Below are 20,939 nucleotides of genomic sequence, written 5' to 3' on the forward strand. Positions count from 1 at the left end.
TTTATTATAAGGTATGAAAAGGAAATTGAGTTATCATGCAACCTTATATCCATTATATGACCGCAATAAATAAACAGATAATACAGCTTATTCTGAAGGAGATAAATTTCAACGTCAGATGAATTTCAAAGGCTTTATTTGTATTCAGATGTTGCACGGACTCCCATTTTTCAATACCTTCGTTCGTTCATCAATTTTCATTGTACAGAAACCTTTGGCAAAATTTTAACAAAAGAATAATTATGTATATATTTAATTACATGATAATTTTCGTAATTAATTAGTTAAAAAGGAACTTTGGTTACATTGAACTTGATACCTTTAAATCAGTATCAGGGCGATGGCATTTATTTAAATAGGTTATAAATTGGTTAATACGACAACTTTACAATGTTTATGTATATTTATTGAATCGAATCGCGTAAAAGTGAATCTCTAGAATATTAAATAATAATAATATAATATAAAATGGACAAATTATTGAACCTGTTGGCTTCATAGCAAAGTAAAAATATCTAAGTTTAATCACGAGTGTTAAGATTTAGAAGGGTGTGGAAATAAATTATTTGAAAAAATAATTATTAGAGTAGTACTTTGTGTTAAACAACCGTACAAACCTAAATGGATTCTAAATAAATTTTCTTCCTCGTGATAACATTAGATTAACGATGATAATTACTTTGATGCAGTCACCCTTGGAAATAAGTTTCAATGTCACAACCTAAACAAAGACAACTCGTATTATATAAAAATTAAGTAAAAGTTGCATATTTCCATTTTGTATTCTAAATACTTAATGAAAAACACATCTATTTACCAATTGGTTTTATCTCTAGTAGTTTCTAAGATACTTATACATATGTGTTTATCCATGTTGATGCACACTGAAAATAGTGTATATAACAACACCCCCGTTATAGTACCTCATTGGCGAATAAAAGGTAGTTGGACTAAAACTTTGAGAAACAGATTATGCACAGATTACGCATTTTAGTAGTGTCATATGATGCACTATATCTTCATATTTGGTTTTCATTCCAAGATATGAGCGCAAGTTATAAATGACCAAATGAAGGTAAACATTCAGTCTCAGAAGTCAATAAAGAAAAGGAAGAGAACGCAGAGTGCAATGCCTCATTTCTCTCTTACTATCTCTCGCCCTTTCTTCTCAAACAACCGTTAGCAAACTCCTATCCCGACCTCATCTAATAAATGGTCGGATCTATTCCACATGTCTGTGACTTTTCAAAGAACATGATTCGTTTATCTTTTAGGCTGGAGAACTTACGAGAAGCGGAGTTTATATAGATAAATCAGTAAAACTTAAGTATTCGAAAAATAGAAAAAAGCTAATTAATAGATATGTTTGAAGTATAAACTATACCAATAATTAAATTAACTGTAATTTATTAATTTAACTAATTTAATTAGTTAGGTTTAATTTTGACAGTATTACACTAGTTTTATTTCATACTTTTAATAATAGGCAATGTGCAAAAATATTCAGTATTTAATAGTGATTTGAATCATACTCATGCTAAAACGTAAACTGAAATGGAGAAAAAAATGTTTATGTTGGATGGCTCATTTGCGAGAATTTCAAATGTTAAACAATGGGTCTATTCTCTTATTTTTCATTGTTTACCCAGTCTCTCTTGGGTAGAAGTAGAAGAGATGTGGCCATGGGTCAGTCAACATTTCAAGTACACTTGTGTTGGCTTTTGTGCTTTTCGAAACTCGTCTGAGCTTTAATTTATGTAAAAACTTTTATTTTTAATGACGTTGTAAGAATCCTAGTATACTATATGACTTGCTTAAGACAACCGCCACAATACGCACTGATTAGAGAAACGCCTATCGTTTTTTTCGTGCTTGTACATTCACAGTGTTACTGAGAAGAGTATGCAGCAAAGCGATGTTCATTTAAAGGTAAACATAATATACTTTGACAATATAGCAACAATTCTCATCATCACTGGAAAATGATCATAATTTAGCTACGGTACGTATGCCAGTTAAATTTAAGCTACAAATAGTATGACTCGTGAATGATAAAACAAAGAGTAGGAAAACTTTGATGAGCTTAAGGTGTAATTTCTATGAGTCTCTTGTTAACGTGATCAATTTCATAACTTTAATTAATTCAACCTGCAACGAATATTTGTGATTAGATTAATGGAAAGTTTCATTTAGTAATACAGTAATTTCTTTCCTTAAAAATTAAAGAAAGATCTGGTGTAAATTAATACTTAATTTATTAATATTAATTAATAGATTATGTTAAATTTAGTAAATTTTTGCGCTACTTGTGACATTACACGCATGAAATAACCAGAAAAAACTTGTGTTTCGTGTGCAATCGAAAACATTTTATAAGAAATAAAAACTTCTAGAATAAAAGTTGAAATGTTAAAACGTATATTAAAATGCATAAATACTTTCATTAAAATTAATAAGATCACTATCAGAAATCCTGCAAAAGTACAAAGCCTTTGTTACATTCAGAGATGTTGAATGGTAATAAAGCGCGCATATTTCATCTGACAAGGGATTGATCTCACAAAGATTCTCTTTGCGCTGTAGGTTATTGTTAAAATTTTGCAGAGCATATTAGGAGCTGAACGTTCAGTTTTAAAACTATTTACTTTTCGAGTATGTATTGTTGGTACAATATAAATGGTTTAACAAACAATGGATCATACGAAAGTTAGATCTAGCCTGTTTATTTTGCCTAGTACAACAACTACTTTTTATATATACCGAATTGCATAGCTCCGGGTGTGGTAAGCGTTTTGTACTTTAATAATAGAAGGACGGGTTCGATTTTGGTATACCTGCACGGTAGTCAGGGTTTTACTGTGTTAAAAAAATTATATAATTGTCCGTTATACAAAATGCCAGATGGTGTATGTAGAAAAAACCAGGACGTCACACCAAAGAAGAATGCCTATAGATAAGAATGGTTAATGGCTTACCACAAGCCAATGATCCATAAACTGATGGCAAGTCAAGACGTCTCATCGTTTATATTGCTCAGGCTGAGATAATCTGTACGTACAATATACACGATAGCGCATGTAGTATCCATATCTAAAGTGTATATACATATTCAATGGGAAAATTTATTGATATTAAAACAATTGTATACAATTTGAATTGTAAAGAAAAATACTAATAGTAAAATACTAATTTGAGTTAGTTTTGCATTTTAAAATAAAGTCAGATCTTATCTCTTGGGCATAGTCAAAATTCTTTTGCAATTACTTTAGTGTTAATCCAATCTTTCGTGAAGTACTTTTAGGCACCTCGTCACCCTAGATTTACGTTCTTGGCTGAGTTGGTCTTGTAGCAACTGCGCCAGCTATTAATATATTCACACACATTTTCACACGCACATACAGACATTGATAACATTAAGTACATATTTTGTGCGTATAAGCGGGCATAGGAGTATTTCTAGATTGCTCGTAAAGCTGAATCTAATTACTGGAACAAATTAAATTGTTAGCTTAAGTAAATAAAACACTTTACAATTAAATCCGTGATACGAATCGTACACCATTTAGATATTTTTATTGGTAGGCTTGCAGTCGACGGTTGGTTTCTAAGCATGGAATCACGCCATAATCATATACCAAGTCCTCATTTGTTGTGATACTTTGAAGTAAGAGATCGCGGTATCGTCTTTTTAGTTGTTGATTTGAGCTTAAAATACAAAAGGACTTATTATACTTTAATACTTTATTACTTTATTCTGAAATGGTGACCATACGAATGTAGGTATTTTAAGCCAAGTATGAACAGAGATTGGGTCTTCTAGTCTTGTTAGTGACTAAGGCGGACATGTTCCTTAGACACAGCTGGTAATTAATATCCCATACAGTCAGTGGCAAGGGACCTATTATGCACACCAAGCCCTACAAAATAATAACTTTTACTTTTACATTTGATGTTCTTCGGATTATTTGATTATAAGATGAGGACACAACCACTCAGCATTTGATAGCAACATTTGATTGCAACCACATATAATCATATGTGGTTATAATCAAATGTCGTTTCTTTAATGAGAGCACACTAAATAGAAAATCATATGACCTTCTTCCAATCTTTTTATAGCATACACATAATGAGTGTAGTTAGTTAAACAGTCACAGCCATAAAATAAACCCGAGGAACCGGTTTTTAAAGGAAGTAGATGGTTATGAAGCAGATTAATGTCCAAAGGTGATGGTCTATGTACATTACATCATGTGTGGCTATCAATGACACGTGACACTAAAGATGGATCAGATTCGTCAATGTCAGTAAAGCTTTCCTGCTTAGTAGTAAGAAGAAGTAGTAGAAATAAACTAGTGCAGTATTCTTTTATTATTAATATTAAATATTTACATTATAATGAGTTTATATACGATTATATTAGTACATAATATCAACAATATTTAAAACATATTTAATATGCACGCTGGAATAATCAACTGGTACAACATTATATTGATTTGCGACTATAATGTACAAAAGTAAAATCCCACCTTTTTTCAATTTTTTTATGTTTTTCTCAAAAAATTAATACATGTCTTAAAATAATTTAATTTAGTTGAAACTACTACTTTTTAAAGTGCTTAATTGGTTTAAATATAACTGATTTATAGCCTTTATTATAGAAACGGCATGTTTAACTTAACCTAATTAGAATTGTTCCTATTTATGAAACTGTAATTAGCCTTTCTTTTACATTAAAGCTTCTTGATCTTTGTCGAAAGCTGCAGAACACGTTGATTACAAACCATAAATCAAATATTTGTAGAAGTCCTTCAGAAAAGAGAGTTCAACGTATAGCTTCATTACCAACCATCTCTTATGGTTATGTTAAAAGTACTATATCTGGCCTTTAAGAAAAGACTAAATCGTAAAATATTTTCTTTAACTAAATAACATATTATTTAGATAAATTCTACTGCAAACTGAGTGTAAAGTTTAGTCATAACTCATATAAATAGTAGTAAATCACACAGCAACACTATTTGCTTACTTATTGCGAAATATTGTTAAACTGTTAATAATAATTAACTGTTATAAGGGGTTTTGTATATCAAGTAACTATCGAAAACCGGTTTACAAAAAAAATCTAAAAAATTAAAAAAAGTACCTTAGTTATTGTTGTGTATTGTAAGTTTATATTTGAAATAAATAGTTAAATAAATGTAGGATGAAAACTGAGCCTTATTTTGTCACTTGTTTATTTACTAGTGGCTTGTAGGGGCAATAGCCCCTATATTATAGCTCAGAGTAAATAAAACAAAATTTGTTTTATTTACTCTGAGATTATAGTAATTATTTTGTACAAATTATTGGTCTCATGGGTTACCCTACCTTGAATTATCATTTAACTTTTTTATTATGATATGTATAATAGTTATTACATACCTGCATAATGTGTTTTGATGTCTGCTCTATTTAAAATACAAATTCCAAAGGATATGCGGTGTGTTTATAATATAAACTTTCAAATCATAATACAACTAAGGAACATTTTCCAATAACAATCTTCATGACTATTAATTAAATATATATAGATTTCTTTAAATATAGACAAATTCACTTAGAAAAACACATATAGAGATAATGTCATCATCCAAATTGTAAAATGCTAATTAATTCTATAACAAAATCTCTCTGAAACAACATTTGTTGTATAGTATCCATTTTGGTCTATTCCTTGGCCTTTATTTGGTTCTAGTACTATTAACACCATCTACCCTCTTTACCCATCTAAAAGCAATATAAAGTTGACCATGGGTAAACACTGGGATTTTCAAATAAATGCCATCTTTTGTGAAGGTTCGGCCTTGCGCCACAATTTCACCAAATCAAATTGTGCAATGCACCACAATGAATGCATCCATCGTTCATTGGCCCTATGCTGTGTAATGCAATCTCATTTAAAATTGGTAATCTATACACAGGAATAACTTCATGTTCATCCGATGCTCATTTATTCTTCTTCCATTAATATCGTGCCAAATCTGGCGCCTGTAGTTCTCATTTCGAGGAACAATACCTCTGAGTGGTAGTCTTCCGACATTATACATTATTACTGTGCAAGCCATTGTAAAGTATTAAGTGTAAAAGTATCAAATTGTTTGTTCAAAAGATTTGATATAATTTTCACTTTGTGTTGTTTACTACTTCACTAACAACTTAACAATAACAAAATAATGCACATTCAGGTGTGGTTATATTTTTCAATTTATATAATCACAGCTGTGTTTGCACTAAATAAAAAGACATAAAATTAGATTCCCATGCTATTTAAATGTGAATTGTTTTATTCCGTAATAACCTTTTGGTGCATAATTAAGAAAAATGAATAATTTTCCCCAAAATTTCATGCCCAGACCTTTAAAATGAGACCTCTCCCAGCTTTCTACGGCCTGCCGTTCACTCACAATTTCATTGTAAAATTTTGGGCTTACGGAATTAGATATATAGATATCAATTGAATCACATTTTTGAAAATAACATATGATTAAATTATTAAATGCATAGCATTTGAAACATAGAGATACAACAGTTTCTTCCCCACTAAATTTGATTCATAAGTCCAGTCTTTTCCGTTGCTTTCTCGTTCTGGCTGATTTGCGAGGAACATCTGTTGAAACATTGTCATCTGTTTGAGGATTATTATGTTCACTGTGTTGAAGCCTGATTTCTGCATTTTCAAGTTGATCATTGTTATCTTCTCTGCGTTGAAGCCTGATTTCTATATTTTCCAGATCATTGTCCTTGAATGTCACGTTCTGTTGTTGCGAACTGGTATTTTCTTTAGGAGATGAGCTGGAGTGTGTTTTGTCTTTTGTTTCTGGCACTGATGTTCTCTTCAACTGTTCGATGTGTCTCTTGCCAATGTAACCGTTGTCCAGTTTGACTTTGTAGTGCAGAACTTCCAGCCGTCTAAGGAACGTACTAATATTCTCTCCCCCACTTTAAATGAGCGGCTTACTTGTTGAAAACCTGGATGTAATGATGTGTTTTTCTTAGGGGGTTTGAGAGCATCTAGTTTTGTTCTGATCTTTCGATTTAAATACAGTTCAGCCGGTGATTGTCCGCATTGTAGAGGTACAGCTTGGTAGCGAAACAGTATGTCTTGAATTTGTGATTTAATATTCTTTCGAGGATCTTCAGCACAATTTTTCAAAGATGTCTTTAACGTTTGCACATAGCGTTCCGCTAACCCATTGGTTGCTGGGTGTCCTGGGGCGATACATTTTTGAAATATGCCTCTTTGTCGGCAAAGTCTGTAAATTATTGGCCAGTAAAAATGGTGGCATTATCAGAAACTAGTACAGCAGGATATCCATGTGTAGAGAATATATCATTTAGAAATTCTATTGTCGTAGCCGTGGATGGTGCGTTTTTGGTTATTCGAACCTCAGGCCATTTAGATTTTGCATCAATCACTACTAGGAAATGGTGTCCATCAAATGGTCCTGCGTAGTCCATGTGAACTCTTTCAAAGTTTTTCCTTAGGGATTTCCCAAGGGTGAAAAACTTTTGTTGGCTGTTTTGACTGTAAAGCGCAAGCTGCACATGATCGAACTTTATTTTCAATGTCTTTGTCAATTCCGGGCCAATAACAGTGGAGTCTTGCGAGTCGCTTCATTCTTACCATTCCTATGTGTGTTGCATGAAGCTCTTCTAAAACATGAGAGCGTAGTGATCTTGGAATGTATACACATTCTCCTCTGAATACAATTCCTTGATTGGTTGAGTAGATTGGATCATTTGCACCTTCTTTTATTTGTTTCATAAGATCTTTCATTCCTGGATCGTACGCAGTTTCTTTTGAAATTGAATCACTCGTGATGTTGATTGATGAGATTTGAAGGATTGAATTCTGTTCTATTTCATCTTCTTCTTTATTCAGTGCTGTGTCGATACCACGATGTTCCGTTGTTTGAAAAGTCCTGGATAGAAAGTCTACATTTTAGTGTTGTTCTGCTTTCCGATGTTTGATGTTGTATTCAAATCCTCTGAGGAAAACTGCATAGCGTAAAAGTCGACCAGCTGTCATTGGAGGAACATTCTTTGGGTGAAATGTTCGTGTGAGTGGTTGGTTATCTGTGATCAATTCAAACTTTCTTCCATAGAGGTAGTTGAAAAATTTCCAATAGAAAATACAATAGCGAGTGCTTCATGATCAAGTTGGCTGTATTGGGACTCTGATTTTGAAAGTGAGCGGGAGACGAATGCAATGGGCCTTTCTTCTCCATTGATAATGTGTGATAGTACTCCTGAGATCCCATGTGGGCTTGCATCGCATGCTACGGATACTGGGAGGTCTGGGTCAAAAGGAACTACCACTCTATCCGAGGCTATTTCCTTCTTGATGTTGATGAACGCTTTCTCACAATCTTTTGTCCAGTTGAATGGTTTATTCTTGATGAGTAACTGGCGTAGAGGGTATGTTATGGTAGAAGCTGCTGGAATGAATTTTGAATAATAACTTACAAGTCCTAGAAACTTTCTCACTTTCTCTACTGAATTTGGTCTTTGAATATTGAGGATATTTGACACTTTTGCTGGAGACTTGGATATCTTGTTATTTTCAATAACATATCCTAAGTATGTGATGCTTTCTTGGAAGAATGTGCATTTATTTCTGTTGAGGTGAAGATTGTTGGTTTGAAGTCGCTCCAGACAAGCTACAAGGTTGTTGAATCATTCATCCAAAGTTGACCCGTAGACAATTATGTCGTCAAAGTAAGAGCTGATACCTGGAAGGTCTTGTAGAACTTGTTCCATTACTTTTTGAAATATGGTGGGTGCAGTCTTGATTCCAAAAGACAATCTGTTGACTTTGTAAGTACCTTTATAGGTTGATATTGTTTGAACACAAGCACTTTCTTCATCGACACCTATGTGTAGGTAAGCTTTAAATAGGTCGAGAGCACAGAAAAACTTGGCGTTTCTCAGTTTGTGGAGTGTTTCGTCGATTCTAGGAATCGGATAGTGTGAATCGTAGAGTTGAGGGTTGACTGTGACTTTATAGTCTGCGCATAGCCTAAGTGTACCATCAGGCTTTGGCACTACAACTAAGGGTGAACCCCAGTCGCATGATACGATTTTAGTGATGATTTTGTCTGGTTCGAGTTTGTCAAGATCATGTCCCACTCTATCCCGGAGTGCATACGGTAAAGGTCTAGGTTTGAAAAATACTGGTTTGGATTGAGGTCTTAACTTTAGAGAGCAGGTGACATTAGGAATATGTCCTATTTCTGGTGAAAATATTTCTGGACATTTTGATTCTACTGCAGTAACTAGTTTGTCTGTGTCACTGGAAACTAAGTTTACATAAGTACCGGTATCTTTCGGTCTCTGGGTGTCAAGATCGTTCAAGTGGACTCCAAGTTGTCTTATCCAAGTCCTACCTAGTAGAGGGCTGTACATGTCAGGAACTACAAACAACTGCTGTGTAGATGAGCGTCCATTGTATTCAACCTGAACATTAACTAAGCCTAAGGGTTGGAAAACCTCATTTGTGTAAGAACGAAACCTTATATTTGTACTCTGGATTGTGTTTTGAGGAAGATTAAGTCTATCAAATTGAGCCTTTGGTAGAAGGGTATGAGCTGCGCCTGAATCTACCTCAAACTTTTGTGGTTTCTCATTGATTAGAATAGTTGTGAAAAGTTGTTCTATGTCTGATGAATTGTAGTCAGTTACATTGAGAATTTGAAGTTGCCCTATTCCATAAAGTGAGTTTAAGTCCTGTGAATCATTTGGAGTAGTACTTATTGTATTAACTGTAGGCCTGGATTTCTTAGAGAGTAGAGTTGATATACAGACCTTGGCTATGTGTCCATCCTTGTCACAGCTTTGGCAGTGAAGGCGTGATTTGTTGGTTTTACATTCCCTGGACATGTGATTTGCTTTACCACATCTTAAACACAGGTTTCCAATTCCAAGTGTTGCCAAATCAACCTTATTTCGTCTTGTGGAAGGGTGATTTAGTCTGTTGTTAGATCTGTTGTTGAGGTAGGCTGTCCTTCTTGGTGTATAATTCTGGTGTGTTGGTCTTGTCAATAATTTGTTGACTTCTGCCTGTGACGATGTTTGAGGACTAGAAAAGTTGTTCAGAGTTGCACTGTCTATTTTTGAAGCTTCAATTGCTATTGCCTTTTCTACGGCAATGTCAAATGTTAAGTCCTTGGTCTGGATTAATTGTTCTCTAATTGAAGAGTCATGAATTCCCCTGATAAACTGTGATCTTAAGAATAAGTCAGATACAGATGCTTCACAAGATGTACAGGTAAGTTTGCAAGTTGCAATTTGTTTCCTAAGAGCTGTTACATAGTCTGTTATTGATTCATTTTGTGCCTGGATTCTGGATAAAAACTTATGCTGTTCTACAATTTCATTGGTTTTTGGAAAGTAATTGTCTAATAATTTTGTAATTTCATCATAGGTTTGCTCATTAATACTTTTTGGAGCTGAGAGTGAAGACAAAAGGTCATATGTTTTAGAACCTACACTATTGAGAAAAAGCTGGGCACAAATAGTTTTATCATCAAAAGCATTCTTTATCTTTAGGTAATTTTCAAATCTTTCTTTGTATAGTTGAAAAGTTTCTTTGTTTGAGTCAAATTGTTCAAAATTGGAAATCAAAGTGATGTTGGATTGTTGAGCCTTTGACATACCTTGAATAGCTGAAGACAAGGTCTTGATTAATATTTCAAACTGTTCTTGGTTCATTTTGGAAAAAATATATAAAATAAACTTTAAAACAAATAGAAAACACTTTAGGCTCTCCTCGTCGCCATTTCTGTTGTGTATTGTAAGTTAATATTTGAAATAAATAATTAAATAAATGTAGGATGAAAAATGATCCTTATTTTGTCACTTGTTTATTTATATCAATTGAATCACATTTTTGAAAATAACATATGATTAAATTATTAAATGCATAGCATTTGAAACATAGAGATACAACAGTTATACATACTTACACGTACACGTAGAGAATATACTGTATACAAATGTATCAAGACGCAAGGTAATGTGACTAGTCTTATATACTGTCATGATGATCATAAATGTGATTAATTCATGTGGTAAATACAGGACTAAGTTGTAGTTTCCCCTATAATTAAGTCAGGTTCTAAAGCGATTGGATATTCCAGTCAGCGACAGATATTGCAGAATTATAGAGTAGAACGAGATGTGTCTAATTGAGCGCACTGAAGGTTTGATTACAATTAAGCTCTCTTGACGATATATTGGATAATCCTTGCCTAAACATGGCTTTCAGTTATGGAAACAGAATCAGTTTGCTCTATTATCTTCGCTTGTGTAGCATTTACAAATAATCGTTTAAACAAGTATTCCATTATTTCTGAAAATGTTCAATAGGTTATTACATTTTTGAAATAATACAAAAGTTTGAACAGTATTGTCTAGAGTTAGTATGATATAAGTTTAATTTAAACTGATATTATCCATGACAAGTTAATACACGAAATATAATATGATAAATAAAAAATAATTCTGTACATAACGAGCGTCACATAATAATTATGGGAACTTTTATGTGACAAACTTAATGTTTATAATAGTCTAGGAATAGTAACCACTTTTTAGATCACACTTTAAAAGTTAAGTTGTGGCTACAACAGGGTGAAATATAAAATTAATATTTACAGTAAGTGGTGCAGCATATTTTTATAGATAGTCCGTGGAATTGTTTACCCTTAGTTAACCAGTTTTTATTACTTTGATGGGAGAATTATTTGTTTACATCATCTCTTTAACACCATTTTCTCAATAAGCTTATGCGTTATGACTACATAAATTACTATACAAAATAATTCCTATGTAATTAATTTTAAATTTTGTCATATACACGTATTAAACCTATTACAATATCCATGCAGAAAAGTTGCTTTATAGTATAAACAATGTGTTGTTTAAGTTTTATTCATATAGCTATAATAGTTCAAAAGTTATAAGAACTTATATGTAATAAAAAAAAGTTTTAAGTTGTTGCGGGAACAGGGGTTGAAGCTTTAACCAGCAGCCTGGCTATATTTTTTTCACAATAGTAAAAATATATACAGTATTATACCATATGCTGTGTTTTTTTGAAAGCTTATACACCATAGAACAATAGAAATAAAAGAATAATAATATTCCTTACAAAATTGGTCATTTTCAGTAGTGACTCCCTTTAAGTTTAAAAAGGAGTATAGTTTAGTGTACCACTACGCACCTGAAGATTGAGTTATATCCGAAACGGTCGTAGTGAAGTATCACCCCTGATAGCGTAGACGGTGTGAACTAAATATATTATTATATTTTCATGCAATCCGCCATACTCAATATTGAAAAACAATTTTGCTAATAAATTTTAATTGTATAGGATGTTATTACCTTAGGCTAGAAACTTACGAATTTTAACATAGTTATTGTAAATAATAGTGTTTTGTGTTGTTAGCAATTTTATATCGTTTTGCCGTAATATGAAGTGTTCTAACTAATTTATTTCATACAAATTACCAAGGTAAATGACACAGCAGCAAACATAGAACAGATAATATGGCTAAAACCAATCTCACAGGAAATCACCGAGACAAAGACAACGAAAAGCTCTCAACAATGACCCTCATTAGAGGTCTTTGATAAACAACTCCGCACTTGACGCTTCCTATCCATCACACTAGAGGAAACAAATAAAAAAATTGTGTTTTTATTTATTATGGTTTTATTCTCACGCTGTGTTATCAACTATTATTTAAAGCTACTTTAATACTAGATAAAAAAAACCGATGATAATAATAGGAATATAATATTCTATTATATTCCTACTTCAATAATTGTTTCCATTTTTTTTCAGAAAACCTCCATTGTACTATTCATGGAATAAATATAGTAAATAAAAATTGAAGCAATTTACTGTTTATGCACAAGAAGGAAATAAAGTATTAATTTCTAGCTTAGTTATTAGTGCAGTGTTGACTGATAGGGAATAGCAGAGTATTTTGCCTTATATTGTGGTACCACTGATAATTTAAAAATTAGCCGTTACATAGGTCAGTGGAAGGTCAGCACTGGGCTAAGTTTGTTGAGAACTCGTCGACAAGGTACGAAATTATTTTAATTAATTTTAGATTTAAGTATTATTGAAAATTATGTTTTGTGATTATGTTTTACAGGTCCCATATGTTCTGTCAAAGAAAGATTTTAGTTTTAGTTATTAATGAACGGCTTACAACGTAATAACCAGTTGAGTCCTCATGTGATTTTACTCTAAATTTTGCTTATTTTATCCTTTTGAGAAATATTTAAATAAGTGGCTATATTAATACCTGAATCACTGTAATTATTTGATGTCTTAATGTATTACAAACTAACAATGTTTTACTAATGTTTAATAATGTTTAAAGGGTCAATATTTAAACAGTCATGTGTTATTTTCAGGTTAGACCATGTTTAGAATACATTTTATTTGTATATTGGGTAATGTTTCAGACGAGATTCAAGGTGTATTAATTGCATTATGTACTGCCATGGGGAGGTGTTAACTAGTATGAGTAGCAGTAAGAACAGCCCAAGTCTGCCTAACCACTGATTGAATTGGAATTCTGTAAAAGTAAGATCCACCCATTTATTTTGTTTTGGAATAGAATATAGCCAACTGTTATTTAAAGTATTTTATCCATGAAGAGAGAAATTATTTTGTTAAAAGATGTTTTGAATTTGAGTTCAAGTGAATAAATAACAATATCATTAAAATGATTGGGATTTATGCACACTACCTGACTACCACTAAAAGATAATGAATTTAAGATTTGTAGCAAGAAACTATGATTTATTATTAACACCAATTACAAATCTGAAGTGTCATCAAAGAAAAACTTTTTTTTCTTAAGTTTGGTTTTGAGTGCATGTAGGCTACATAAATGACCTCAGCATAAGGTTGTCTCCGACCTAGTTAATAAATTTCCAAACTATTAAAACCCACGGACTATTGGTGTAATGTCTTAGGGAGTATAAAGTGCGCAACTCTGCTTTTATTAATTTTGCTGGAGATCCTAGTAGCCTACTTATTACAAATAAAGACATTTGTAATCTGAAACTAATTTGAACATTTTTAAATTCAGTGTGGTCAAATTTAAAGCTGTGTAATTTTGTTGTATATATAAAGGAGGTGAATGAAACCAGTAGCAAGCAATGAACCTTTTGTAAAAGTATATGTGGTGTAACGGTATTGAATCAATCACTGGTACAGGACGAGCTACTACTTGAAAAAATTGAATCTCACAGAAACCCGCAAAATATTTTAACTTCAACTCCGGTAAAATCAGGTTCTGCGGAAGTTGACCCCAATAAAGTCGAAGCGGCAGATGTAGTAGGCCTTACATGTAATCAGCGCACATCACTACCAGAACGTCCCATAGAGCAAAGGTCCGATAACGCAACTTCTTATCTTACTCCACAGCTGTTTGGTAAATGAACTAACCCGTGGGAAGCTTACCTGAATCGCATTCCAGTATGTAGTGGATTAGAAATTAATCCTCTATTAAGTTTTTTAAGGAGTGTTTTTGAAATTAGAATTGAGACAAATTTATCGGAGGAAATATTATTTGACATCTTACCTAACTACACTACAGCTCCGTTGCACGGTAAAATCATCGAAGCGAAGGCACGAAAGTTATCTCTAGATGCGCTGCATAGTGAAATTCTGCATGATTTCATACCCATCACACTGCGGGAACGACTACGGCATTATCTTATATACAGACCCCAAACCTCCCAAGAACCCTTATCAATTTACATACATGAGATAAAAACTCAGAACTCTGTTTTAAAAGCCAATCTGAGTGAGACAGAGATAGTAGATTTAATTAAAAATGGAATCAGACCTGAAATTAGAGTAAGGTTAGCGTTTGAAAACCCACCAAGCACGTACTCGGATTTAGACAAATTATGCGTACAATTGAATAATGTTCAGTTCACTGACTTCTTAAGAGCTGGATACGAACCAGTAAGCCCACATCAGAGCCTAGGTCCGATAAATCGTACACATGGACGTCAGACCCCGGGAGTTATGCACGGTCAACAATACTCTCACCAAGGAGGCGGTTATCACGGTCGAAGCCACGGTGCAGTACACAACACTCATGTGCCCGTGCGACCTAACAATAGCCGTCATGCCAATACTGCACCCTCACCTCCGGTGTGTTATAATTGCAATCGAACTGGACACATCGCCCGTAATTGTTTTAGGAGACCAAAAAACTAGTAGTCCGGGTAAAATACACTATGAGGTGGGCAAAATTAAAATTTTAATAGTTAAATAAATTAATATTATTTAATAGCAAATAGTTAAAAAGGGGGTGGGCCAATTAAATTACACCTCGGAACAAACCCCCGTTGAACAACCTTCAACTGATCACTGTCTAGATCTAGACCATTCACCCGACTTTAAAAAGGAGTATAGGCAGCTCATCAAACAATGGCATCGAAATAAAAGGGATAGGTTTAGTAAGCCTAAAGGGAAGATTAACTGCAAAATACCATGCGTAAAAATCAACTTTAAACACGGTTTTAGTGTAGAAGGTCTGTTGGACACCGGAGCCAGCTTAAACTTTATGTCACTGGAATTATTCACTAAGTTACAGAAGATTAAATGTATCAGACACACCAATCACTGGACCGGGAAAGTTTTCGCAGCTAATAATGCCGAGATAAAAGTTTTGAAGGAATGTACAGTACAAATCAAATTGGATAGATTTTCGTGGTATGAGAAATATTTAATTATCACTGAATGCACTTATCCAGTTGTATTAGGAGCGCCCTTCATTTATAATAGAGGGATTATAATAGACTTAAGGCGTGAAATATGCTATCTTAGAAGTAAGCCGAGCAGTCCTATAATGTTGAATATTCGCCAATCTAACCCTGATAGTAATATAAATGGCTTACACATAGGATCACGAAACATGGCGGACGAGGTCAATAAAATAGTTAATGATTACCCCCAAGTATTCACTAATAAAATTGGGGAAGCATTAGACTATAAAATCCAGCTATCAGTACATGACGATTCCATAGTTAGAATTAAGCCGTACTATATGAGTCCAATAGCCACCGTTAAGGTTAAGAAAATAATCGACGATTGGCTCGAGCAAGGGGTCATTCAGAGGTCAACATCGCAATACAGCAGCCCTGGTTTTCTCACTAAAGGAGACAGATTAGTAATTAACTACGCTCAACTTAATGAAAAATTAAATAAATGGGATTTTCTGGCTGGTGATTTGAACTCTATTTATCAGCATTTACAAGGGGCCGAATATTACACCGTTATCGACCTAAACAAAGCATTTCTCCAGTGTCCACTTACAGAAGATTCTAGGCATTTAACTGCATTCAGTGTTGGTGGTATGGGCAAATATGAGTTTTTACGACTACCATTTGGTATTCAGATAGGCACAAACGCCTTGTCACAGTACTTAGACCAATTATTTCACGCAATTAAATTTAAGAACCTGATATGTTACTGCGATGATATTATTGTTTACAGTAAGGACGCAACGTCACATCTGAGACACGTCAGAGAAGTAATCAAAATTTTAGCAGATAACAAACTCACTGTAAATATTGATAAAGTGAAATTTTGTTGTAAAGAAATCTGTTTTCTTGGTCACAAAATATCGCAAAACCAAGTTACTATAGATCCAAGCAGGGTAGAAAACCTACTTAAATTTCCAGTTCCCAAAAACATCAGAGGTGTGAAGTCATTCGTCTCTATGTGTTCATATTGGTCGCGGTATATACCGAACCTTGCCGACATATGCCTACCTCTAAACCAGCTTAGGAGGAAACATGTTCGCTTTAAATGGACCGAAGATTGCCAAAAAGCTTTTGATAAGCTTAAAGAGTGTATCACACATCCACCCGTTCTCTCGTTAATAGACTGCAACAAAGAGTTTGTGTTACAGTGCGATGCCAGTAACACAGGAGCCGGAGGTACCTTGCTACAACGTGATGTAAACAATGAGTTGAGACCCGTGGCTTATTATTCCCGTAAATTTACAGACGCAGAGAGGAAGTATACAACATACGAGAAAGAGTGTCTAGCTGTAATTTGCTGTATGGAAAAATGGGCGGAATATTTGAAGATAAGAAAATTTGAATTACACACAGACAACCAAGCATTGAGTTTTGTACTAAATACTAAAAGTAAGCTAGGAAGACTGTCCAGATGGGTAGAGAAACTATTAAGCTTAGACTACAAGGTTGTTCATATTCCCGGAAAAGCTAACCAAGTTGCGGATTGTCTCTCCCGATTATTCCAGGAAGAAGATAATAATTCCCGAACAGTGAATATTTTAGCCGAATATGAGGCAGCAGACGAGCGTTCGACGGAGGCCAAGGTCACTTCAGATAATCACCACAGCAGATCCTTCGAGGGACAGAGACAGAGTGTTCCTGATAACAGGGCGATAACTTCTGAGCTGCGCTTTAACAATATTATATCTGAAATCCCGGTTGCTTTCACTGATCTCATTGAACACCAAGCAAATGATGAAGAATGTCAAAACATCAAGCGTAGTATTTTGGATAATACTAACAATAAGAGTTATTTTTTGAAGAAAAATCTAATCATGTTTAACAATGGGCGCACTATTACTTTTTTATAGAAAGAATATATTTACCTGCTAAATTATTTCCGGTAATATATTTTCCCACATTTAATAATAAATAAATAAATGAATAAATAAATAAATAAATTATTTATTGGTAATATATTTTCAATGTATTTTCACACTTGGCTAAGTACAGGTGGCCATCAAGGAGAATGGCGCACTAAAATGAAAGCTAATGAGTATTTTTACAACCCTAAGCTCAATGAGTACATCAGACAAAGAGTCAAAGCATGCACAGTGTGTATGAGCGCCAAACCTGCGCATCGCAAATACGAAGGTGAACTATTATCACACCCTATTTCACGACCTATGGATACATTATTTACTGATGTTTACGGGCCTATAACTAGATCTAAACGGAGTAACAAATACATTTTGTTAGTGGTGGATTCCTTCACAGGCTTTATTTGGCTATTTCCGATGAGAGAGTGTACCTCGACTGTAATTATAGACAAACTGAAAATAATCTATGGCAACTATTCTGTGCCACGTGTTATATTGACTGATAACGCAAAGTACTACACTTCCAGGATTTTTAAAGCTCATCTATTTAAAAACTACATTACTCACAAGACCATAAGCCCGTACCACGCTGCCACGAATACATCTGAGAGATATATAAAAAACGTTGGGACTCTATTAAGGTGCTATTACGATAAAGAACAAGCTAATTGGGATGAAAATCTGGGAGAAATTCAATTATGCCTAAACAGTGCCAGAAACTCAAGCACGAATTTCACCGCATTCGAACTTATGCACAATTTCCGTCCTAACAGCGCACTTGCCAACATTTGGAATCTACACGACCTCCTCAACGACCAGATGACCGCAGAAGAAAGGCGTGAAAATCTTTACAAGGCTGTAACCAACATCCGGAGAAGCCAGATGCAAAATAGCAACAGGGAGAAATACCGCCATCCAAGGAACAAGCACCCGTTTCGTCTTCAAGACCTAGTATTCATCAAGACCCATTATTTAAGTGATAAAGCAAAGGGGTACTCTAAGAAATTAGCAGGCAGATATCGCGGCATTTACAGGATTTTATTTTTTATCAGTTCAGTAACGGTTTTAGTACAGAATGTCAAAGATGTCACGGATTTGAGAAGAGTACACATAGTTGATTTGAAATTGTATAAACATGAAGTAAAGTAAAAGGTTTGATGTAAGGTTAGTTAATCAGTAGACCGTACTCTTTGTAAATATTTGCGAGTCTATTTGAAAAACTATTTGATGCGTTATAAACCTTGATCATTTTGTAAATAATTTAATATTCCAATAAGAAATAGGTATGAGAAGGGTAGACAATTTTTAAATATAACTAATTCGAACTATAGGCTTATCTAGAGTAATATAATATTGGATTACTATTATTGTATGGGAAAATGGTTCGTCGTTTGTAAATAAGAGTGACTGGCTGTTTGTATGGGGAATACATGAGTGAGTGAAAGTGGAGCTCCAAGTTGAATGTTGAATGAATGTAGTATGCATGATGGATGATTCAGTACACTAACCCACCCACACACAAATTTGAATGAATGATTATTTAGAAACAGCGAACGGATATGCAAAATTATGGTTTAAAAAAATGGGTGTTAGGAAACTAAATTAGAGTAAATTTTCAACTAGAAAAGCAAAGGTTCGAATTAAGTATATTTTGTTATGTAAATATTTTGTATAGAATTTGTATTCAAATGTCTTAGAGATGCTAGCACATAGTTGTCTTATCAAATGTTCGATTACAGGGTCCTGTAGTGGTTGTAGCGATAACTAGCATGGGCAGGGAAACTTGAAACAGATAATTATCTGTATACTTGAGTTTGATTGAAACGTTTATATTCTGAAATTTAAACTGTTTTGAGATGTAAGAAGTTGCAATTTTAGTAGCTTATTTATGAAAGATTGATTGCCCCAATTTTTAGTTTGGCGGAGGGTGTGTGTACTATTCATGGAATAAATATAGTAAATAAAAATTGAAGCAATTTACTGTTTATGCACAAGAAGGAAATAAAGTATTAATTTCTAGCTTAGTTATTAGTGCAGTGTTGACTGATAGGGAATAGCAGAGTATTTTGCCTTATATTGTGGTACCACTGATAATTTAAAAATTAGCCGTTACATAGGTCAGTGGAAGGTCAGCACTGGGCTAAGTTTGTTGAGAACTCGTCGACAAGGTACGAAATTATTTTAATTAATTTTAGATTTAAGTATTATTGAAAATTATGTTTTGTGATTATGTTTTACAGGTCCCATATGTTCTGTCAAAGAAAGATTTTAGTTTTAGTTATTAATGAACGGCTTATAACGTAATAACCAGTTGAGTCCTCATGTGATTTTACTCTAAATTTTGCTTATTTTATCCTTTTGAGAAATATTTAAATAAGTGGCTATATTAATACCTGAATCACTGTAATTATTTGATGTCTTAATGTATTACAAACTAACAATGTTTTACTAATGTTTAATAATGTTTAAAGGGTCAATATTTAAACAGTCATGTGTTATTTTCAGGTTAGACCATGTTTAGAATACATTTTATTTGTATATTGGGTAATGATTCAGACGAGATTCAAGGTGTATTAATTGCATTATGTACTGCCATGGGGAGGTGTTAACTAGTATGAGTAGCAGTAAGAACAGCCCAAGTCTGCCTAACCACTGATTGAATTGGAATTCTGTAAAAGTAAGATCCACCCATTTATTTTGTTTTGGAATAGAATATAGCCAACTGTTATTTAAAGTATTTTATCCATGAAGAGAGAAATTATTTTGTTAAAAGATGTTTTGAATTTGAGTTCAAGTGAATAAATAACAATATCATTAAAATGATTGGGATTTATGCACACTACCTGACTACCACTAAAAGATAATGAATTTAAGATTTGTAGCAAGAAACTATGATTTATTATTAACACCAATTACAAATCTGAAGTGTCATCAAAGAAAAACTTTTTTTTCTTAAGTTTGGTTTTGAGTGCATGTAGGCTACATAAATGACCTCAGCATAAGGTTGTCTCCGACCTAGTTAATAAATTTCCAAACTATTAAAACCCACGGACTATTGGTGTAATGTCTTAGGGAGTATACCATCTAGACCACCATACTACTGACAGAGGGGTTGTTGACTTTTATGATTCCAACAAACATAGAATTTGATAAACGTTGTCAACTTTATTGAATAAATAAAAATAACTCATTTCCATTGGTTTTTAATATTTTTGTTTATTCAATTCA

Source organism: Macrosteles quadrilineatus, unplaced genomic scaffold (genome assembly GCF_028750875.1).
Source record: "Macrosteles quadrilineatus isolate MER2022 unplaced genomic scaffold, UCM_ALF_1.0 Scaffold_4__1_contigs__length_99947679, whole genome shotgun sequence".
NCBI classification, from domain to species: domain Eukaryota; kingdom Metazoa; phylum Arthropoda; class Insecta; order Hemiptera; family Cicadellidae; genus Macrosteles; species Macrosteles quadrilineatus.